We start from the raw sequence: 25536 nt of genomic DNA, 5'->3' as shown, positions 1-25536 counted from the left end.
CACGATAAGATATATGCATCAGCATTGCGAGTCTCATGATTCTATACGTATTGCGATTCGATACTGTGATTTTATTGCGCACCATATGTCTGTTGCAGAGGGATCAGAAAGCCATGAGAACGAGTTTTGATCAGTCATGGAAATAAAAGTGCTGAAAACAAATTGGCTCCCAATGTGAAAAGATTGAGAACAAGCTATGAAGGAACAATAATGGTGTTTTGGTGCAGGTACAGCCAACTAGCGCTAAAATATTGCGATATTGTCAATACAGTATATCGTAAAGTATCACTATGTAACTCGATTTCTTTCACCCCAATCCCTCAAATTAACGGTAAATAACTGAATTGTTTGCCCCACATTTAGCTAAGATGATTAGCTAGCCAGCTAAAATGTTTTATTTAGTTAGCAGTCGCATCTACAATAGTTTACTGTCAATAACATGTCTCCAAAAATGACGTGGTGTCTCCAATTGTGTTGACATTTTACAATTGCGATGCGCATCCATGAGTATCCACTTTCTGTAGCTCAGCTGGTAGAGCATGGTGCTTGTAACGCCAAGGTAGTGGGTTCGATCCCCGGGACCACCCATACACAAAAATGTATGCACGCATGACTGTAAGTCGCTTTGGATAAAAGCGTCTGCTAAATGGCATATTATTATTATTATATTATTATCTGAAGAGAGCCCCGAAACATTGTGTGCAGACATTTTATGCAATAAATGAAGTAGGTTGAATCTAGTAGTTCTGATCTTCTGATTGGTCCTGATGAGTTGGGCGAGGTCCCCTCCAGGCTACTGTCACTGTTGCATTGGCTCTGAGTCGGGTTCTCTGTCTTCAAATGTTCAGCCTAAGAGAGGGGATTTTTGTGTGTGTGTGTGTGTGTGTGTGTTTAACAGTGATGATGTGTGTGTGTGTGTGTGTGTGTGTGTGTGTGTGTTTAACAGTGATGATGTGTGTGTGTGTGTGTTTGTGTGTGTGTGTGTCCTCAGAGCAAGAACTCGTGAGTTGGAAGAACTGAGAGGCCTATGGCGTGGGTGTTGTCCTTGGCCACCTGCTGACAAGGCTGACAAGATAGGACCCTTTTGTCCATTGTTATTGGATAGGAACAGAACTTATAACCAGCTCCTGACCTAAATAGATCTTAGCACAACATTTTACTCAACATATCATATTCCATATTCACTATAACAAATATATTTACTACGACATTAGCAAGAACCGCCACATCCTCAGCCGGCTAATCCAGTGTGTGAAGTTTTGCGGAGTGTTTGAGTTAGCTTTGCGAGGCAAAGATGAAACTGAGGGCTCCACCAACCCTGGTAAGCCAACACTTTTGAGATCAGTCAATAAATGCTTCTGGTATTGACTTATATGCTGCCCCTGTCTTCATGTTGTTGCTGGACATATCTTTTTTTAAATGTGTGTAGGTCACCTAAATCATCAGAAAAATTGCCCCTCCTGAGAATTTTTTCAGGAGCCGCCACTGGTTATGAGTGATTGTTCACTTATTTTGCGTAATGTTACAGAGAAAGATCAGGGAGAATATATGTGTACTTATCTAGTGCAAGCATTAAAATTTGTTCCGGTTAAGAATTATTGGTTAAAAGGCTATGTAATTCGTAAAGTAACGCTTATAATGGAAGAGTTGAGGTCTGTTGTAGCCTCCACTGTCACCAAAGGAGTTCAGGATAAGTTTATTACAGTAGTCACTCCAACAATAAATAATACACAGAGTATATCGGTAACTTTCCCACTAGAAGTAATTAAGGGTGTTAATTCATCAACTAAATCAACTACTTTAATGGTAACTTTGGAAGGAATTAATGGTACGACGGCAATAACAAATGTGGGAAGTATGACACCGACACCGACAACAACTTTTCTGAAATTAAAGGATGTAGCAGGAATGACTCAGCAGATACTGGTAGAGAACAATATAGATTCATCTGAAATAGTGCAGGATAATATCATGGAGGTACAGGATGAGTTCTTTGAGTTCAACATAACATCAGAAGATACATCTGATCAATACCGCTCGTTAGGGAAAAGAGAAGCAAAATGGAAAGCATATGGATTTGATTCTTCTGTTTTGAAGATTAAAGATGAATGGGCAGGGAGAAATCTTTGGTTCCAGCAGTTAACTCATTCTGTAAGATCAGTGAGGAATCTTGAGGGTCCATGTCTGTTGAGAATTCCAGCACCAGAGACGTGGGGTTCCATTTTAGAGACGGTCGCTCAACCGCTATCAAGTGTGTGTCAGTCTTATGCTTTGTCATGGCTGTTGTATCAGCAACGAGCATTGACAGATAAAGTAATGTCGTTGTCAAAACATTTGTTTAAGCCTAGGTTTAGGTGTTCTTGGTTAAATGAATTACCCTATGTGAATTTGTTGGATGGTAAGGAAAATCAGGTAACAGCGAACCCTGAAGCATTGGAGGTGAAAGCAGTAAGGGCTAAAAGTTGTTTTTGTTCTAATAAAACATATGATGGAAAGGGTATGTTCATGGGAATATCAGATTGTGATGATTATATGATGACTTTGGATAAGCATGAACATAAGGTTAGAGAGGACAAATATAATGTAACTTTTTATGTACCAGGTAGTAAGAAGAGCAGGACTTTGATGGTGAAAGATCAGCTTTTGCCTGGCAATGTAACTATTGGGAATTTTAGAGATATTTGGTGGGTTTGTGATGATAAAGCATATATATTCTTACCCTATGGATGGACAGGATGTTGTTACATGTCAACGTTGAAGCTTCCATATGAGGCTTTTACTATTAAAAGAGGGGTAGAACCGGACACAGATAAATCTGAAGCTAGGGTTGAAAATAGGGTGAAAAGAGACATGGCGACATTTCATAGTCTTGAAGCCTACCATTGGAGAATAAGTCTAGGAGAGAAGTGGGGGCTCTGACTTTTTCCATGGTATGGTGTAACATTTTTGGCAGATCATATTGATAATATTACATATACTTTGCAGGGGTTTGCGAATGAAACAATAAGAGGGTGATTGTTATACTTTGATCCCAGATAGTTCCGATAATATCACGAGTGTTATAGATGCGTTGAAGAATATAAGGGATGCGTTTGGGAGATCTGAAGGAGCTGGATGGTCAGCGAAGTCTTGGTTGCAAGATCAGTTAGGCCCAGTAGGAGCAGTGATGGTTCAGATTTTAGTTGCAGCTCTGATAGCGTTGTGTGTGATGTTTTGCTTTTGTACTTTGTTACTGACCTTTGCGAAAGCTATGATATTAAGATGGGTTGGAGTTGTGATGCCTGGAGACAACACTCAGATGCCGTTCTAGACTGTTCCTGATCTGGATGAAGATGGACAAGGGGGTCTGGATGGAGTATTCATGGATAAATATCCTTTTTGATTATTTGATCATTTTTCAAAAAAAATGTTTTCAATATTAGTGTGATTTTTAGTATGATTTTATGAATCAAAGGGGGGAATGGGATAATGTGATTCATACATCATTTACAGTGGGGAAAATAAGTATTTAGTCAGCCACCAATTGTGCAAGTTCTCCCACTTAAAAAGATGAGAGAGGCCTGTAATTTTCATCATAGGTACACGTCAACTATGACAGACAAAATGAGAAAAAAAAATCCAGAAAATCACATTGTAGGATTTTTAATGAATTTATTTGCAAATTATGGTGGAAAATAAGTATTTGGTCAATAACAAAAGTTTCTCAATACTTTGTTATATACCCTTTGTTGGCAATGACACAGGTCAAACGTTTTCTGTAAGTCTTCACAAGGTTTTCACACACTGTTGCTGGTATTTTGGCCCATTCCTCCATGCAGATCTCCTCTAGAGCAGTGATGTTTTGGGGCTGTCGCTGGGCAACACGGACTTTCAACTCCCTCCAAAGATGTTCTATGGGGTTGAGATCTGGAGACTGGCTAGGCCACTCCAGGACCTTGAAATGCTTCTTACGAAGCCACTCCTTCGTTGCCCGGGCGGTGTGTTTGGGATCATTGTCATGCTGAAAGACCCAGCCACGTTTCATCTTCAATGCCCTTGCTGATGGGAGGTTTTCACTCAAAATCTCACGATACATGGCCCCATTCATTCTTTCCTTTACACGGATCAGTCGTCCTGGTCCCTTTGCAGAAAAACAGCCCCAAAGCATGATGTTTCCACCCCCATGCTTCACAGTAAGTATGGTGTTCTGTGGATGCAACTCAGCATTCTTTGTCCACCAAACACAACGAGTTGAGTTCTTACCAAAAAGTTCTATTTTGGTTTCATCTGACCATATGACATTCTCCCAATCCTCTTCTGGATCATCCAAATGCACTCTAGCAAACTTCAGACGGGCCTGGACATGTACTGGCACTGCAGGATTTGAGTCCCTGGCGGCGTAGTGTGTTACTGATGGTAGGCTTTGTTACTTTGGTCCCAGCTCTCTGCAGGTCATTCACTAGGTCCCCCCGTGTGGTTCTGGGATTTTTGCTCACTGTTCTTGTGATCATTTTGACCCCACGGGGTGAGATCTTGCGTGGAGCCCCAGATCGAGGGAGATTATCAGTGGTCTTGTATGTCTTCCATTTCCTAATAATTGCTCCCACAGTTGATTTCTTCAAACCAAGCTGCTTACCTATTGCAGATTCAGTCTTCCCAGCCTGGTGCAGGTCTACAATTTTGTTTCTGGTGTCCTTTGACAGCTCTTTGGTCTTGGCCATAGTGGAGTTTGGAGTGTGACTGTTTGAGGTTGTGGACAGTTGTCTTTTATACTGATAACAAGTTCAAACAGGTGCCATTAATACAGGTAACGAGTGGAGGACAGAGGAGCCTCTTAAAGAAGAAGTTACAGGTCTGTTAGAGCCAGAAATCTTGCTTGTTTGTAGGTGACCAAATACTTATTTTCCACCATAATTTGCAAATAAATTCATAAAAAATCCTACAATGTGATTTTCTGGAAATTTTTTTCTCAATTTGTCTGTCATAGTTGACGTGTACCTATGATGACAATTACAGGCCTCTCTCATCTTTTTAAGTGGGAGAACTTGCACAATTGGTGGCTGACTAAATACTTTTTTCCCCCACTGTATATATCATTTTTATATTCTTAGTTGATCTTGATGTTTAATTTGAAAGTGTTTGTTTTGCAAAAGATACTGTTTGGTCTTTTCTTCTCTTCCAGAAGCGTTTGGGGGAAAATGTAAAGATTGAAATACTCAAAGAAAGGACAATATGAAAGGACAATGACTGGAGGAGATGGAACCAGGAAGGGAGTGGAAAGGTTCCCATTCCATCATCAACAATGCATTGGAAGTCGAGACTACGGGGAGATGAAGTGTAGTGGACTACATTCCAGTGTCTGCAATGAAATATAGACATATTTGCATGTGTAATACATAATTTGTGTCATAGTCTTAGGTATTAATTTTTGTAGAAGGATATTTGATGTTATTGAATACATGTGGGGATCTTAGATGTTTTTGTTTATTTCGTTGATGCTTAGGGACAGGGAGTCTAGGCAGGGAGAGGTCCACTGTAGGATCCGATGGGTTGACCAGCCTTAGAGTGGACTTTTTTTTTTTTGGATAGTATTTTGTTTGCAGGGGCTTACATGTGTATTTAATTGCATCATAGTTTCAAATGCATTGATAAGGATTTATGAGTTTATCTGGAGTATCTAGGTGGTTGCCTGGGGCAGAGGAACCGTGAGAGAATTTTACTGTCTTGATTGATGGATGGATATCTGGAAAGATGGCTGCCGGACAGTTTTTCGCTCTCACACTCCATAAAGATTTATTCATATTTCATAGAAAGGTATTTACACTCTAGAGGAGAATGTTTTTGGTTTAATGTTAAAGATACTCAATAAGATAAATTGTTACTGGTCATAATCCTATTCTGTTTGTTTTCGAGACTTTTAGTTAGTCTCGAAGGGGGGATATGTCGTGTATGAAGATTATGACTATTCTAGAGGGACAAAGGAAAGATGTTTATCTTAGTTCAAAAGTAGCCAGTTGTAGGGTGACGCCCCAGGGGGGATAGGTGATTGGACAGCAGAGGGAGCAACCCATATTTTGGCATTCTTTATAAGTATGAGCTAGACAAAGAGGAGGTCAGAAGCATTCAGATTATTTTGGGACAGTGCTTCTCCAGACACTGTGGGTCTGTAAACTTATGCTGTAAACTTGTGATATGAATAAAACTTCTAATCAAAGTGCAGCCTAAGCGGACTCTTTGTTTGACAGCAATAACCACCAGCAGCCGACGCGACACGACAACAGCTCCTAGTGCAATTGCCAGCCCGCTAATCAATTTCTGTAACCGTCCTTTCTGATTATGCTTTAATTAGTAAAACAACACTGGCTATAATTTACAAGCATACATTTAATTCATATCCATATTCAATTTTATTCCCAGTAGTTTTTCAAATTATCAACTCATTCGGGCGGCGGGTAGCCTAGTGGTCAAGAGCGCCATGCCATCAACAGAAAGGTTGCCGGTTCTAATCCCCGAGCCGACCAGTCAAAAATCTGTCGATGTGCCCCCGAGCAAGGCACCCAACCCTAACCACTCCTGTATGTCACTCTGGATAAGAGCGTCTGCCAACTGACGGTTGAATACGGGAGTTGTTCAATTTTAAATCAGCAAGCTGCTAAATCGTTCAGTCTTATAACACAAAATGAACACTGACTGTTCTATCAATCTAAGCAACCCATAAACGTAATTGGACTATAATCAGAAAATCTAGACTTCAGTCAGTAATGCAGAATCTATGCTTTATCGGAATGACAAGTAAATCCTCCATTTTCCAATTATAAATGGTCTGTATTTTTAGTACCTGGCACATACCACATTTATCACAAAATAGCTTTGAAGGATACAGATCTCACACGCTCAACGTAAATAACTTAGCAGCAAACGAGTCAAACCCACATTCATTGATTTGAAAACAGATATAACGACTTAACCAAATTAATTATATTTCCCCCCTAATATACTAAAATTCCTTGACTATATCACCTCTGCTTCTGAAATGATAGATAACTATTATAATGCTTAAAACCTTTTCTCCCACATGCTCTATGTACTGTCTCTCACCCCCCACGTACGTCTACGTTTTTGGGCGCTCAAGCCAGCACTTATATATTATTTCACTTTTATCCACTCTCCATTAATCAATTCCCCACACATAACATACATCATATGTCAATATTATTCATATCATCCACCGCATTCGTATTTCTAATGATTCTTTATTGCCACATGCTAATTTCCCCTAATTCAGTCCCAGCGGAACATCACTTTAACAACCTAGACCCCCGTCCCTCAGTCATAGCATCCCCTCAGAATCCTATAGACTGGTCACTGATCTTACACTATTCTATGCCAGGCCGCGTTGTACACACCCCAATATATTATTATATAAGAAAGCTTATTATCCACACGCTCTATAACATTATCATACATACCTCTTTATCTCTTCATCATATCATATTCACACAACGTTGTTCTCAAACACGCTTCATCACTATTTGCATAACCTACCGGAATATTCCTTTACTATGGTTAATTTTACCATAATCCTATATCCCTTCTAACTTTCCCAACATTAATTACCCCCTAAAAGCTTGACCGAAATTCAATGTATCGACGTCATATGATCACCCCCGTACACGTGACCTGTTCCTTCAACAGGATTTCTCTCTCTCTCCTTTACGTTAGTAAATGAATATCCACTTACTTTTAATTCTTCTCTCCCTAATGCAAGATTGGGCTTTCCCTTTCTCCATCAGCTTCAAACGACCTAAAATATAGTCCCTTTCCTTACACTTTCTCCACAAAGACAAGGCTATTATTTTCAGGATTTATTTTTGATGTCCGATCACCCACACATACAGTGGGGGAAAAAAGTATTTAGTCAGCCACCAATTGTGCAAGTTCTCGCACTTAAAAAGATGAGAGAGGCCTGTAATTTTCATCATAGGTACACGTCAACTATGACAGACAAAATTAGATTTTTTTTCTCCAGAAAATCACATTGTAGGATTTTTTATGAATTTAATTGCAAAATATGGTGGAAAATAAGTATTTGGTCAATAACAAAAGTTTCTCAATACTTTGTTATATACCCTTTGTTGGCAATGACACAGGTCAAATGTTTTCTGTAAGTCTTCACAAGGTTTTCACACACTGTTGCTGGTATTTTGGCCCATTCCTCCATGCAGATCTCCTCTAGAGCAGTGATGTTTTGGGGCTGTCGCTGGCCAACACAGACTTTCAACTCCCTCCAAAGATTTTCTATGGGGTTGAGATCTGGAGACTGGCTAGGCCACTCCAGGACCTTGAAATGCTTCTTACGAAGCCACTCCTTCGTTGCCCGGGCGGTGTGTTTGGGATCATTGTCATGCTGAAAGACCCAGCCACGTTTCATCTTCAATGCCTTTGCTGATGGAAGGAGGTTTTCACTCTAAATCTCACGATACATGGCCCCATTCATTCTTTCCTTTACACGGATCAGTCGTCCTGGTCCCTTTGCAGAAAAACAGCCCCAAAGCATGATGTTTCCACCCCCATGCATCACAGTAGGTATGGTGTTCTTTGGATGCAACTCAGCATTCTTTGTCCTCCAAACACGACGAGTTGAGTTTTTATCAAAAAGTAATATTTTGGTTTTGTTATGTGGGCAGCTTGTCTCTCCCTTTTCTGTTTCCCTTCCTCCTTGTTTTGTCCCCTCTTTGTCTGTTGTATCTGTATGTGCGTCTGCCGGTGTGTGTCTGGAGTGGATCGGGGGGCGTGCTCAGGATCTGCCTCTCCTGTGCAGCTGCGGGTTGTTTCCAGTGATTCCTGCCTACGCAGCTGCATCCTATTCTCTCATCAACCTGCACTACTAATTCCTGGGCATGGCTCTCCACCGGCGCCAGATCGTTGTTCTTACTAGAGCGTTCAGACATACCTCCCAACCTGCCTGCCTGCCTGCCTGCCTGCCTCAGCCTCTCCTTCCTCCGGAGCCGACTAGCCCACTCTGTTCCTTTTCTTCAGTTGTTTTTGGACTAAGACAAATTGAACTTTTATTAAAATAATTTTTGTTTCTTCCACTCCCTTAGTCGTGTTTTGTTTCTCTGAGTGCTGGGTTGAACCATAGCCTAACAGAACGATCTGGCCATGGACCCAACAGAGAAACAGCACGGGGCAAACAAAGACAGCTTCCAACAAGCTATCCAGGCTCAAGGAACGTTGCTAGGACAGCATGACCAATTGATTCGGACTCTTTTGGAAAATAATCATCAACTGCTGAACCAGGTGACTCAGTTAACAACACAAGTCTCTAAATTGTCTGTTATCAGTTCTCCATCTCTCTCTGACCCCCAGTTTGATGCACCCCAAGTTGTTTCCTCAGACATTATGCCGGCTTCGTTCCATCGGGAACCCCCTGTCACGTCGCCTGAACCGTTCAATGGAGAATTGGACAAGTGCCGGGGATTTTTGCTTCAGTGTGACTTGATTTTTCGGCAGAGACCACTGTCGTTTTCTACTGATTCCTCTAAGGTACATTATGTTCTGGGGCTGTTAAGAGGGAGAGCTCTGGTTTGGGCTGAGGCTGTGTGCTCAAATCAAACTTTGACTGGATTGACTTTTGCTGATTTTTCTGCTAAATTGAAGACTGTTTTTGACCATCCTGACCATGTGGGTAATTCCTCCAAGAGACTTTTTAATTTGAGGCAGGGTTCTAACAGTGTGGCTGAGTACTCTATTGAGTTCTGGACTTTGGCAGCGGACTCCAAGTGGAACAATGTGGCACTTCAAGGAGCATTTCTAAACGGTTTGAATTAAGCCATTAAGGATGAACTGGCTGCTCGTGACGAGCCACATGATTTACATTCTCTCGTTTCCCTGTCCATTAAGCTAGACAACCGGTTGCGGGAGAGGCGTCGGGAGAGAGGCGGTCGGCCACATCTAGGAGGACGAGTTCCCCAGCCTTCAACCACTCGAGTCTCGCCTCCCCGGAGCCGGCAGCTTCTTGTTCCTGATCCCATCCCGAGCACAGAGGAGGAACCAATGCAAGTGGGTCGAGCTCGACTACCTCCAGCAGAGCGGCAACGGCGCCTCCAGGCGGGTGAGTGCCTGTACTGTGGAGACGCCACACACATTCTGGCTACATGCCCTAAGCGACCAAAAGACAAGGCTCGCTCGTAACGGTGGGTCTACTTGCGAGCCCAGAGTTAGATCCTGAACCCATCATTCCCCGATTACAAGTACCTGTAACCTTACGTTTCCAGAGTCATTCCCTGCCACTCTCAGCTCTCATAGACTCAGGTGCAGAAGACAACTTTATTAGCCACCAGTTCGTTACACAAGCTCGTATCCCCGTGGAGCCACTACCTACCCCCATTCGAGTCACAGCCCTTGATGGGCGCCTCCTCGTGGAGATAACTCATCAAACCACCCCCGTTTCCCTAGTGATTTCTGGCAATCATTGTGAAAGCATTCAGTTAAGAGTTATGTCTGGCTCAGCTACCCCCCTAATCCTTGGCTTCCCCTGGTTGGCTCTTCACAACCCACAAATTGATTGGACACGTCACACCATTCTCAGTTGGAGCACTAACTGCCATTCAGAGTGCCTTAGGTCAGCGGTTCCCCCCACTAAGTGTAACCCAACTCATCCCTCAGCTCCTCTCGATCTGTCATCTGTCCCCAAAGAATACCATGACTTAGCTGAGGTTTTCAGTAAGGACAAGGCTCTGTCTCTACCACCACATAGGCCTTATGATTGCCCTATTGAACTGCTTCCTGGTGCTCCCTTGCCCTCTAGTCGCTTATACAATCTGTCCCGACCGGAAAGAGAGGCAATGGAGCAGTATATTGGTGATTCTCTGGCCTCGGGCATAATCCGTCCCTCGTCGTCTCCTTTGGGTGCAGGTTTCTTTTTCGTTGAAAAGAAAGACAAGTCGTTACGCCCCTATATCGATTTCAGGGGTTTAAACAACATAACTGTTAAAAACAAGTATCCCCTTCCACTCATCAACTCAGCTTTTGAACCTCTGCATGGCGCCACAGTTTTCTCCAAGCTCGACCTCAGGAATGCTTATCACCTTGTCAGAATCCGAAAGGGAGATGAGTGGAAAACCGCTTTCAACACTCCACTGGGGCATTTTGAGTATTTGGTCATGCCCTTTGGGCTCTCAAACGCCCCTGCTGTATTCCAAGCCATGGTGAACGATGTTCTTAGGGATTTTTTGAACCGTTTTGTCTTTGTATACCTGGATGATATTCTTGTTTTTTCCAAGTCACCCGAGGAGCATGAGTCACACGTCCGTCAAGTCCTTCAACGGCTCTTGGAGAATAAGCTGTACGTCAAAGCAGAAAAGTGTGAGTTCCACAAACAGTCTACATCGTTCCTTGGTTTCATTATTGAGAGCGGGCAGGTGAAGGCGGACCCTGAGAAGATCCGGGCAGTGACGGAATGGCCCACACCCACCACCCGTAAGCAACTTCAACGATTTTTGGGCTTTGCTAACTTCTACCGTAGAGGGTTTTCATTAAGGGTTTTAGTAAAGTGGTGGCACCCCTTACTAGACTCACATCCCCAAAAGTCCCTTTTCTGTGGTCCCCTGAGGCGGAGCAGGCGGTAGGGGTTTTGAAGGAACTGTTTTCCACCTCCCCCGTGTTGATACACCCCAATACCTCTCTGCAGTTTATTGTGGAGGTGGACGCGTCTGACTCAGGTGTGGGAGCAGTCCTCTCCCAGCGCTCCCCCACTGACCAAAAGCTTCACCCCTGTGCTTTTTTCTCCAAGAAATTGTCACCCACAGAACGGAATTACGACGTTCGAAACCGGGAACTGCTGGCGGTCAAGCTAGCACTGGAAGAATGGCGGCACTGGCTGGATGGAGCTGAACTGCCGTTTGTGGTCTGGACAGACCACAAAAACTTGGCTTACATCCAAGCCACTAAGAGACTCAACTCAAGCCAAGCCAGATGGGCCCTGTTTTTTAGTAGGTTTAACTTTATTCTAACATACAGACCGGGGTCAAGAAATGTTAAACCAGATGCTTTGTCCCGCCAGTTTGCTGACCCTTCGGAGACCAGCGAGCCTGAGGCAGTCCTACCTTCCTCATACGTCGTGGCGGCAGTACAGTGGGAGATCGAGTCTCTTGTGAAGACTGCACTTGCCACGGACCCGGGACCGGGTGATGGACCTCCCAACCTACTCTTTGTTCCTGAGACGGTCCGGTCTCAGGTGTTGCAGTGGATTCACACCTCCCGTTTTGCTGGTCACCCTGGGATGAGACGCACGTTGACGCTGCTTAAGAGACATTTTTGGTGGCCTTCAATGGAAACTGACGTTCGGGCTTTTGTGGCAGCCTGTTCAACCTGTGCTCGGGGCAAAGCCTCCCATCAGTCCCCTTCGGGGCTGCTGCTACCCCTCCCAGTTCCCAGCCGTCCCTGGTCCCACATAGCCATGGATTTTGTCACCGGCCTACCCAAGTCTGAAGGTAATGATACTATACTTACCATTGTGGACAGATTCTCTAAATCTGTTCACTATATAGCATTACCAAAATTACCGTCTGCCAGTGAGACAGTGGACCTCCTAGTCCAACATGTATTCCGTCCCCATGGAATACCTGTGGACATCGTATCTGATAGAGGTCCACAGTTTACTTCCCATGTTTGGAAGGTTTTCTGTTCTGCTTTGGGTGCTTCCGTTAGTCTGTCCTCAGGGTTTCATCCCCAGACCAACGGTCAAACAGAAAGAGCCAATCAAGACCTCGAAGCAACCCTTCGTTGTGTGGCTGCTCAACATCCATCATCCTGGGCCAAACATCTGCCTTGGATAGAGTACGCCCACAACTCCCTCACCACCTCTGCCACCGGCCTTTCACCCTTCGAAGTAACCATGGGTTATCAACCCCCTCTGTTTCCTGCTCAGGAGAAGGAATTGGCTGTTCCTTCGGTTCAGGAGAACCTCCGCCGCTGCCAGAGAGTGTGGAGCGACGCTCGGGAAGCGTTGCTTCGGACCACCAACAGGAACAAGACGACAGCGGATAGGAGCAGGACTCCCGCACCTGTGTTTCATCCTGGTCAAGAAGTTTGGCTGTCATCAAAGAATGTACCTCTTCGTACCAAATCACGCAAGCTGTCTCCTCGGTACCTGGGTCCGTTTGTGGTGGAGTCCATCGTTAACCCCGCTGCGGTTCATTTGAAGTTGCCTTCAGCCATGAAGATACACCCTACTTTCCACGTCTCCCAACTGAAACCTGTGTCCTCCAGCCTTTTGTGTCCGCCGGCAGATCCACCTCCACCTGTTCGCCTCATTGACGACCATCCGGCCTACAAAGTCAGTAGGCTCCTGGACTCACGGAGGCCGGGTAGGGGTCTCCAATACCTAGTCGATTGGGAAGGTTATGGACCAGAGGAGAGGTCTTGGGTCCCTAAGCGTTTTGTGTTGGATCCTCAGCTGATCACGGACTTCCATCACGACAACCCTGACAGGCCTGGTGGGTCGCCAGGTGGCGACCATTGAGGGGGGGTACTGTTATGTGGGCAGCTTGTCTCTCCCTTTTCTGTTTCCCTTCCTCCTTGTTTTGTCCCCTCTTTGTCTGTTGTATTTGTATGTGGGTGTGTCTGGAGTGGATCGGGGGGCGTGCTCAGGATCTGCCTCTCCTGTGCAGCTGCGGGTTGTTTCCAGTGATTCCTGCCTACGCAGCTGCATCCTATTCTCTCATCAACCTGCACTACTAATTCCTGGGCATGGCTCTCCACCGGCGCCAGATCGTTGTTCTTAATAGAGCGTTCAGACATACCTCCCAACCTGCCTGCCTGCCTGCCTGCCTGCCTCAGCCTCTCCTTCCTCCGGAGCCGACTAGCCCACTCTGTTCCTTTTCTTCAGTTGTTTTTGGACTAAGACAAATTGAACTTTTATTAAAATAATTTTTGTTTCTTCCACTCCCTTAGTCATGTTTTGTTTCTCTGAGTGCTGGGTTGAACCATAGCCTAACAGCTTTCATCTGACATTCTCCCAATCCTCTTCTGGATCATCCAAATGCACTCTAGCAAACTTCAGACGGGCCTGGACATGTACTGGCTTAAGCAGGGGGACACGTCTGGCACTGCAGGATTTGAGTCCCTGGCGGCGTAGTGTGTTACTGATGGTAGACTTTGTTATTTTGGTCCCAGCTCTCTGCAGGTCATTCACTAGGTCCCCCCGTGTGGTTCTGGGATTTTTGCTCACCGTTCTTGTGATCATTGAGATCTTGCATGGAGCCCCAGATCGAGGGAGATTATCAGTGGTCTTGTATGTCTTCCATTTCCTAATAATTGCTCCCACAGTTGATTTCTTCAAACCAAGCTGCATACCTATTGCAGATTCAGTCTTCCCAGCCTGGTGCAGGTCTACAATTTTGTTTCTGGTGTCCTTTGACAGCTCTTTGGTCTTGGCCATAGTGGAGTTTGGAGTGTGACTGTTTGAGGTTGTGGACAGGTGTCTTTTATACTGATAACAAGTTCAAACAGGTGCCATTAATACAGGTAACAAGTGGAGGACAGAGGAGCCTCTTAAAGAAGAAGTTACAGGTCTGTGAGAGCCAGAAATCTTGCTTGTTTGTAGGTGACCAAATACTTATTTTCCACCATAATTTGCAAATAAATTCATAAAAAATCCTACAATGTGATTTTCTGGATTCTTTTTTCTCAATTTGTCTGTCATAGTTGACGTGTACCTATGATGACAATTACAGGCCTCTCTCATCTTTTTAAGTGGGAGAACTTGCACAATTGGTGGCTGACTAAATACTTTTTTTCCCCACTGTATAAGCCGCCACTCGTACTTAAATTAGTCAGACAGAATGACAAGCAGGACGAACAATAGTGTCAGACGATTGAACGAAGCTGACCAAATGACAACTTAATCACAATTGAATGAACCACAGCCCCTCAAACAAATTATTCCCCCGCACAAGATGAGCAGACCTACTCTATCTTATTATTTCTCTATACTTTGAAGCCCTGGTGGCGTTCACAACCGTTCACCTACTAGGGATGAAAAGCGCGACATCCAATTTATGACATCCACCTTCTCAGGATGACTTAATTTTTACCCGATTCACTGTCTAATTTGTGCATCCCCTCATCCAGGATGATGCACACCTACTCCGGACGAGCAAACCTACGTATTAGCCTGCTCGTCCACTAGCCTGCGTGTATGCTAGCCTGCTTGTCTACTAGCCTGCGTCTATGCTAGCCTGCTTGTCTACTAGCCTGCTTGTCTACTAGCCTGCTTGTCTACTAGCCTGCTTATCTACTAGCCTGCGTCTATGCTAGCCTGCTTGTCTACTAGCCTGTGTCTATGCTAGCCTGCTTGTCTTATTTACACTCATTTACTTTGCATGCATGCTTATTCCTTATTTCAACAAAAACTCTGCTTCTTCTACTAAATTTGGTCCTTATTCTGGAGATAATTATTCCGTACCCCACCCCCAGATTCAGCTTGATTGAAACACACAGCTCAAGTAAGAACAAAGCTTACCTTTCAAACAGTGACCACTGAATTTGTGTGATTCGTCAAAACCTCCTCAGATGGCAAAGCACTCAAGGATCTCTATAACCAATCACGTCGTTATGTTGTGGAAAATAACCACCACACTTTATTACAAATAAGGTCTTACAGAGTTTTCATTGCATCAAGAAATGACTTTATTAAAGTTTTCAACAAAGCCGATACCCGTCTGCAGAGGGGCACGCATTCTTAAGGTCTTCCTCCATCTTATATAGTCCTCTTCAGTTTTCCCGCTCTTTTATTGCTCCGCCCACTTCTTTTGTCCCTGAGGACGGCTGAACTATTACTCCAACCAATCACCCACTCCCCTGTACCTCACCCCCTCAAGCTGTAATGAATCAAGAAGATACCAAGGAGACAAAGGTCTAGCCCAAACTCTATTCAACCCTGGTGCCGCTCCCTTCACTGTGTTTGAAGAGAGAGACAAAAACAAATGGCCCAATTCAGTTAGCCACAAAGAATGTTAACTATATGTTCATGATTAACTCAATTTCATCTGATAATCCATAAAAAATACACATCAGTGGCACACTGTTTTGTTCCATCATAAACTGCCTTTAATGAGCTCCACTTCCCATTAATGCGCCCGTGATTGCCACACTTCTGTATTCCAGTAAAATGTGGATTTTTATGTGTCAGTGCATTCCTGCTAATATCATGCTATCTTCATCACTGGTGCAATCCAAAAAATTACAAACATAATAGTTAATTGTGGAGTCACAGACCTCACCCAGTTTTTATTTTGGTAGAGGATGGGGTGCAAACAATGATCATATGACAGCTTTTGAAACAACTTAGGTGCTTTCCAGAGGGAACTGAAATATAACCATGTTATTTAGAGAGCCTCAACAGTTGAACACATCAACCCATAATCCAGACATGTTGTCTTCTGAACCTCAGCACCACAATGATGATGAGTCCAGTTAACAAGAAAGTAAGGACGATCATGCTGCAAATAGGAAAAATATACAAAATAAAGAATAAAGTTCCAAGTCAATTGAGCATCACAATACCAAGTTCATCTCACTATCTATATCTTCCAAACCCACACTATGTCATTCATGCAACTCAGGAGAGAGAGGGACTCACCTTACTGCTAACAGTAACATTTGACCAGAGGGGAAGACAATTTGGGTAGAAACTAGGGATAACATCTATCCACCATGTTGTCCCTAGAGAGCCTCAACAGCTGCACACATCAACCTATAATCAAAACATTTCCTCCTGTGATCCGTAGCAATAAGATGAGGATGATGAGTCCAGTTATTACTATGATAAGGACGATAGTGCTGCAAATGAAGATGGAAAACAATTATCAAAATCAAGTAAGAACTTTCCAAGTCAATTGAGCATCACAATATCCAATGATAATCAAATGATACCATGCACTTGTTGGTGATCGCTGGCCTTGAATAACAACCACCATATTTTTCCTGGTAAAAACACATTGAACAGAGGCCTCACCTCCAGAAGATGACTGTTCCACATGAAGCCATGGTTTCTTGGTTGCTGTGTCTTTCTTAGCAGGGTTATGGATAGGACCAGTTGCTCCTTTTACCAGAGTCTACCTTCTTGTGTCACCAACAGTAGAATCATCAATTGTTGATCCATAACGATTAGTTACCGGAGTGTAACTCCAGTTCTATGAGTGGAGCGGAGCCCCATAGGGGAGCTCTGCTCCTAATGGTTTACCCTCTGCCCTAAGGCAGCAGCAGCCTGAGACAAAATTATGCACACACCTACAGCCAATAGGAGTACAGGTGTCCCTATAAGAGGGGGTGCCTCCCGTCAATCAGCCTCCCGAGATATTTTTCTTCAGCGAGACTAGAGAGGGTCGGCAGGGCCTTAAGTCCTATGGGGCTCCGCTCCACTCATAGAACTGGAGTTACACTCCGGTAACTAATCGTTCAATATCGTGGAGCTCCGCCCCATAGGGGAGCTCTGCTCCTAATGGTTTAAGGCGGAGCGTAGCGCTCCAAAATGTACTCCCTGCCGAGCCTAACACTTCCCATCGAAACGAGAAAGTCAAGCCTAGCAATGGCTGCAACCGAGTCCCGCAGTACTGCAACTAAAAAAAAACTACGGGCGTCACAATATACCGCGTCATCGGTTAAAAGACCCGCCCCACCTAGTCCAATGGCAATGCCAATGACTAGTGGGCTGATCATCAGAATAGAAGCCATACTAATCTGTACTAGCAGATAGATGTGCCTCAATATCCTGTGAAAACACTACCGACCACTAATGGAATGACATCAAGTGTCACTCTACATTATGAACGCGGTAGACCGCCTCACTCACTCAATGGAATCCCAGAGATTAGTGGGCAGGAACAAAAACATGAGTCATACTAACTGAACAAGCAGATAGATGACCTCATATTCTGTTAATCAACGCATGCCTCTACTGTACTGACCCTGTTAGTCAGGATTCATGCCACAAAATATGTTTTCTTATCCAAAGCGGACCTGATGGAAACCCAGTCCATAGTCCTGCTTTTCCCTCTCTTCCTAGCTCCAGATCTCCCTTCAGCTATGCTGAGTACAGACCGAGCCAAAGCGTTAGAAAACACATCTGTCAAAAACACGTCTTCCTAACCAAAGCGGACCTGATGGAAACCTGTGTCCACAGTCCTGCTTCTCCTCTCTTTCTTGCTCAACATCTCCCTTCAGCCACGCTGAGTACAGATCGAGCCAGAGAATTAGAAGACATATCTAAGAGATAGAAACGGATAAATGGAGACGGCGTCGAACAGGATGCTGCTCTACAGATATCCTCTACTCCTGTTCCTCTAAAAAGGGCAGTAGAAGCCGCTACTCCACGAGTGGAGTGAGCTCTGATACCCTGAGGCAATTGCCGCCCTGCTACCTCATAAGCTGTCTCAATGCCTTCACAAAGCCAGTGAGACAGCCTCTGTTTTGAAAGTGGTCTACCTAGTGCAGCCGCACCGTGACACACAAACAACTGAGGCGATGACCTAATCGCTGCTGTGCGCTCGACGTAACATGCCAAAGCGCGTACCGGGCACAGGCGATGGAGCTTCTCCTCACTCCTCTCTCTATGAGGAGGAGGAGAAAAAGCCCACAGCTCCACGGTCTGTGACCTATATGAACTCTTAATAACCTTCGGCACAAATGCCGGGTTAGGACGTAACACTGCTCTGCTCAGGTCACCATTGATGGCCAGGCAGTCAGGTCTCGTCGAAAGAGCACACAATCACTGACCCGCTTAGCTGTAGTCAAAGCGAGCAACAGTGCTGTCTTGATAGACAGCATCTTGAGGGGTATTTGATTCAATGGCTCGAACGGTGACTTACATAGCGCTTCGAGTACCAAAGCCAAATCCCACTGAGGAAGCGTGACTCTAGGTGTTGGCCTAAGTCGCCGCGTTCCTAATAGGAAGCATTTCACTAGAGGGTGACTAAAGACATTGTCTCTGCCAAAACCCTCATGACAAGCTGAAATCGCTGCTGCAAACACTCTAATCGTGGCAGGCGATTTTTGCTTATCAAACATGAGCTGCAGAAAAGAGAGAATACTCTCCACCTGACAGCTCATGGGGTCCACACCTTGTGTGACACACCATCGTGAAAACACGTTCCATCTACTGGCATACATCTTAGTAGTGGAACTGGCACGTGAACCCTGTATGGTCCTGATCACTGCATCAGATAACCCACGGCGCTCTAGCCTGTCCCTCTCAGCAGCCAGGCCTTCAGTTGTTGGCTGATTATGGGCAATTTCCCTATCGTGCCAGCCGCCTGATACAACGCGTCCCGTCGATGTGGAATTGGCCAAGGTGGCGCAATCAACATCTGACTCATCTCCGCAAACCACAGAGCCCCCGGGCGATCGGGCGCTATCAGTATCACTGACAGCCCCCCTGACCTCACCCTGGCTAGCAGTGGGAGAATGCAGGACAGCGGAGGGAATGCATACAGGAGAACTCTCAGCCACGGTTGGTGCGCAAAGGCGTCCCTTCCCAGTGGCGGTTCGTCCTGTTCCCTCAGAGAGAACCACAGAGAACATTGCGCGTTCACACGTGACGCGAATAGGTCCACCTCGGCTCTCCCGAATTGTTCCCAAATCTGGAGAATAATGTCTGGATGCAGACACCACTCGTCGTCTCGAGGACCCCCTCTTGACATGAGGTCTGCTCCTACGTTCAAGTAGCCCGGAATGTGTGCTGCTCTCAATGAGTGAAGGTGCTCGTGAGCCCACAGCCACAATTCCTCTGTCGCCCGATGGAGAGCAGGAGACCTGACTCCACCCTGGCGATTTATGTGGGCTACTGTGGTCCGGTTGTCTGACCAGACCAGCACATCGCGACCCCGAAGGGAAGACGCGAAGTGGGTCAGAACCAGTCGAACCGTTTCCAACTCCAGGAGGTTGATGTGACGACCTGATTGAGGCCACACACCTCCTATCGCTTGTGTCTGACATGTCCCTCCCCATCCCGTCAGGGACGCATCCGTGAATACTGGGATGTGAGAGGACCCCTTTCCTATCGGGACTCCGTGCGTGAGAACGCGCAAGTTTCTCTAATAGTTTAGGTCTGCACTGAGCGAGAGGGGAACCACCACCAACCGATGACGTTGACGCAAGGGTCTAGTCTTAGTTGGGCGAACCATCGCTGCATCCTGCGCATGTGCAGGAGTCCCAGCGGAACCACAGAGTGGGCTGACGACGAGACCCAAAAGTGACATGATCGACAGCGCCGTCACCGTGTGATTCGGACGACACTTCCTTAGGGCTAGCAACAAGGCTAGTATCCCCAGGTAGACAATCTGATGAGTGGGCCAGGGCGCGCTCTTTTTCCAATTCACAGCGAACCCCAGACTTGAGATGCATCACTGTCTGTGTTGTGTGAGTGATCGCCAGCTCTGCTGACGGGGCGAGAACCAGTAGGTCGTCCAGGTAGGCTAGTAGCCGTATTCCCTGACGACGCAACGGTTCCAATGCCGCCTCCACACACTTGGAAAATGTGCGAGGTGCCAGGGTGTACCCAAATGGCATCCTCGTGTATTCGTACGCCATCCCTTGAAAGGCGAACTGCAGAAACTTCCTGTGACGTGGCTGAACCGGCACATGAAAGTACGCGTCCTTTAGGTCTATGCTCGTACAAAAGTCCCCTCTCTGGACACATTCCAGCAGACGTTTTGTCGTTAGCATTCGGAAGGGCCGTTTGGTTATGCTCTCGTTGAGAATGCGTAAATCCAAAATTGGCCTCACTCCCCCCGTCTTTTTGGGCACTAGGAAATAAGGCGAATATAGCCCTTTGTTGCTTTGCTCCCGGGGAACTACTGTCACCGCCTCCTTCGCCAAAAGTTCCGTAATCTCTGTCATCAGAGCGGCCACTTTGTCTGGCGTTTTCATCACCGTCTCCACCACTCCCCTGAACGGGGGTGGGGTCCGGTGGAATTGGAGAGCATAACCCTTCTGCAACGTCTGTTCTAGCCAGCGTGAGAGGGTGCAGCTTCTTCGCCACTGCCAGCAATGCAGAGAAAGTGGCTGGGCGCGAAGCTGTGGTGCATCCAGTAGGAAGGACCTGTATTCCTCTATGGCCCTTACCGCCACTGTTCCCCAACATTAAAGTGGTGGAACAGCCCAAGGTGGGCCTCCCGTGAAAGGGAGAGGAAATGCGTTCTGAGAAAGAAAGAGGAGTAGGGACCTCGGTTAAACCCGTAACCGTCGTATTCCTGCCCTCCTTGAACGCATCGCGGGTCTGAATTGCGCTGACCGAGGCCACAGCCTGCGGCAGGGCACCATCCCCAGCAAGCGATTGCGTCATCTTAGGTGACTGCAATTCGCTATCAGAGCCCTTCACTACAGTACTCCTAGAAGTCTGTAGTATGAGGTCTCTATGAGGTAAAACAAGGCGGCGCCTTGATACCTTCTTAACTTTCACCTTCTGTGTGTGTTCAACTCTGCACCCCTGGTGGGTTGAGTCACGCTCAGTGTGGTGAGTATTAGCGCGTTCAAAGGGAAGTGGGGGCGCCGATACACTGGGCACCTTCGTGACCGTGGTAATCGGGCCCTCCGTGAACGCAGCATGGGTCTGAATCGCACTAACCGAGACCTTAGTCTGCGATAGTGCGCCATCCCCAAATAGCGGCTGCGTCATCATGTCTCCTGACTGAGACTGCAGCCTGCTATGAGAGGCACTCACTACATTACTCCTTGGGGTCTGTAATGTGAGGTCTCTTTGAGATAAGCCAAGACGGTGTCTTGGTATCTTTCCTCCCTTCACCTCCTGTGTGCGTTCAGCTCTGCACCTCTGGTGGGCTGAACTACGCTCAGTGTGGTGAGTATTAGCGCGTTCAGAAAGAAGTGGGGGCGCCGATACACTGGGAACCTTAGTCACCGTGGTAATCGGGCCCTCCGTGAACGCAGCATGGGTCTGAATCGCACTAACCGAGACCTTAGTCTGCGATAGTGCGCCATCCCCAACTAGCGGCTGCGTCATCATGTCTCCTGACTGAGACTGCAGCCTGCTATGAGAGGCACTCACTACAGTACTCCTTGGAGTCTGTAATGTGAGGTCTCTTTGAGATAAACCAAGACGGCGTCTAGGTATTATTCCTCCTTTCACCTCCTGTGTGCGTTCAGCTCTGCACCTCTGGTGGGCTGAACTACACTCAGTGTGGTGAGCCTGGGCGCGTTCAGAAAAAGGTGGGGGCGCCGATACACTGGGCACCTTCGTGACCGTGGTAATCGGGCCCTTCTTGAACGCAGCATGGGTCTGGGTCGTACTAACAGAGACCTTAGTCTGTGATAGTGCGCCATCCCCAATGTGGTTATTATCAGCGCGTTCTGAGAGAAAACGGGGGCGCCGATACGTTGGTTACGCCCGTAACCGTAGTAATCAGGCCCTCCGTGAACGTAGCACGGGTCTGAACTGCACTGACTGAGGCGTTAGCCTGAGACAGAGCGCCGTCTCGAATAGCGGTCGCGTCATCATGCCATTATCTGGCTGAGACTGCAGCCTGCTATGTGAGACACTCACTACAGCACTCCTAGGAGTCTGTAAAGTGAGTTCTTTATAAGGTACACTTAATACCTTTTATATACCTGCCTTATGTGTGCATTCAGCAACGCACCATGGTGGGCTGAGCTGCACTCATAGTGGTAAGAGAGAGAGCGAGAGTGAGGAAGGTCGAACGCTCTCGGATGTATTATGGAAAAGGGGCTCTTTTTTGACAGTGTCAAGTAGAGCCAACTCTTTATTACACACATCAACAAAAAACATTCTCCTCCATACACTCAACGGTAGGGTGGGGGGGGGCAGTGGGCTCGGTCACAGCAGGCGCTGTGCCGTCTTCCGTTCTCTCCCCCTCGCCTGTCATAAACGGCGTCTCTTCTGGCCGCCCTTCGGGTGATGCCAGGATGACGCTTTAATGACCTCTCTCGCCGGCACCTCTGGCGCTGCAGGGGGGGGCGAGGCCCGCTCCCTTGCTGCTGGAGGCCGCCGTCTGACGCCAAGCTGTAGCGAGAGTAACGGCCGCCCTTCCTCATATCCACTTCCGGGTTGGAGGGAATGGGGGGCAGCTTAATCTCCCGCTGTTTAGCAGCCCACTCAATGAGACCTGAGAATTCAGGCACAGAGAGGCTGTGGCGTCATCATCCAGGGATGTAATGACCTCACAATTTCCCGAAAGGAAAAGGGGTGTTAAACATCTGGGTCAGTGTAATGAATTGTTCCAATAGAATATTCATTTCTTCCCCAATAGCCCTGTCATCTCCTGAGTCAGCGCCTTCAGATGATGCCTCAGAAGCTGAGACTAACACTGATAGCACATCCTCAAGAGGAATATCCTCCCTAAAAATGCCCAACGCTGCTTCCACTCCTTCAAAAAAAAAAGGAGGGCGCAGCTGGCGCATAGTGGGGGATTAATGAAGCTGTCTCTGGCGTGCTGTGTCCCTCAACCCACGAAACATATGTCGGGGGGGTCGACAGCGACATTGAGCTCTGAAAATAGCTTTTGTTAAATACTTACCCTATGGATAAGCTTGGTGTGCTCATTGTGGGACGACGTCGATGATCTGGAAAATCGACTGCGTTTTCTTCGTCCTGAGTCTTCTCTTCGTCTCTTCTTGGCTTCTTCAGTCTAGTCCAGTCGCTGAAGAAAAAGGGAGGCTGATTGAGGGGAGGCACCCCCTCTTATAGGGACACCTGTACTCCTATTGGCTGTAGGTGTGTGCATAATTTTGTCTCAGGCTGCTGCTGCCTTAGGGCAGAGGGTAAACCATTAGGAGCAGAGCTCCCCTATGGGGCGGAGCTCCACGATATAGAACCACAGTACATGACATGCTGAATGCACCGAGGTCTCTTTAAAATACTAGCACACAGCTCGGACACCCATGCATACCCAACAAGACATGCCACCAGAGGTCTCTTCACCAGGGGTGTCAAACTCATTTTAGCTCAGGGGCCACATGGAGGAAAATCTATTCCCAAGTGGGCCGGACCGGAAAAATCATGGTATATATAACTTAAAAACAAAAACAACTTCAGATTGTTTTCTTTGTTTTAATACGATCAACATACAACATAAAGCTGGAGCCTGAGGACAGTGTGTCCAAAATAGTACAAGCACAACATCACTATTAATCATAAAACACGTCAAGTTTATTTGAAAATTCTAAAGTAAAAGAACACACAATGCCTCAGTGATTAACAGAACTGTTTCACAGATCACAGAACTATATCAGGGTGTCATTTCTCAGGCAGAAATGTAGATAAAAATAATGAAATCCTGTTCCCCAAACAAGTGCAAGAACCACAGAGTCAAGAATAGGTTAAATATACAAATAAAATAAAATCAATTAAAAACAATAGCACATCAACATAAAAACATATAAACATAAAGCTGGAGCCTGAGGACAGTGTCCAAAAGCACAACATCACTATTAATCATAAAACACCTCAAGTTATTTGAAAGTTCTGAGGACAAAGAACACACAAACACACAATGCCTCAGTGATTCACAGAAGTATATCACAGATCACAGAACTATATCAGGGTGTCATTTCTCAGGCAGAAATGTACATAAAAATAATGAAATCCTGTTCCCCAAACAAGTGCAAGAACCACAGAGTCAAGAATAGGTTAAATATACAAATAAAATCAATTAAAAACAATAGCACATCAACATAAAAACATAAACATAAATCTGAAAGCGTTGCTCAAACTCCCGTAACAGTCCCGTTATTTTATCTTTGAACCGCTTCATGTCTGCCACATGTTGGGTCGCGCACACATTTTTCAGACAGGGGAAGTGAGCTGCATCACCACCGGCAAGTTGCGTCTCCCACAATGACAGCTTCATCTTGAAAGAACGTATGCTGTCATAATACTGCGTGACAACTTTGTTGCGCCCTTGCAGCTGTTTGTTCAAGTTATTCAGGTGCTCTGTAACATCCACCATAAATGCAAGGTCCTGCATCCATTCTGCGGAATGAAATTCTAACACTGGTTTGCCCTTTTCTTCCATGAACTGTTCAATTTCTTCTCGTAAATCAAAGAAACGCCTCAGCACAGCACCTCGGCTTAACCATCTTACCTCAGTGTGGTATGGCAGGCCATAGATGTGGTCTTTCTCTCTGAGAAGGCTGTCAAACTGACGGTGATTCAGGCTTCTGGATCGGATGAAATTAACAGTTTGGATGACCACCTTCATGACGTTATCCATCTTTAATGACTTGCAACACAAAGCCTCCTGGTGCAAAATACAGTGAAAAGTCAAAAAATCACGTCCTCCATTTGCAGATTGCACTTTCTCTCTGAACTTTGTCACAACGCCTGCTTTTTTCCCGATCATTGAGGGCGCACCATCTGTAGCCAGGCTGACAGCGCGGGACCAGTCCACTCTGACCCTGTCCAGCGCGCCGACGAGTGCGGTAAAAATATCAGCTGCTGTCGTTGTATCTGTCATCGGCACCAACTCCACGAACTCCTCGGTGACGGTCAATGTGTCATCAACTCCGCGGATGAAAATGGCC

The sequence above is a fragment of the Coregonus lavaretus genome, assembly GCF_964263955.1.
Source record: "Coregonus lavaretus genome assembly, chromosome: 16".
NCBI lineage: Eukaryota > Metazoa > Chordata > Actinopteri > Salmoniformes > Salmonidae > Coregonus > Coregonus lavaretus.
The sequence above is the reverse complement of the archived record's forward strand: the minus strand, read 5'-3'. Positions refer to the sequence as shown.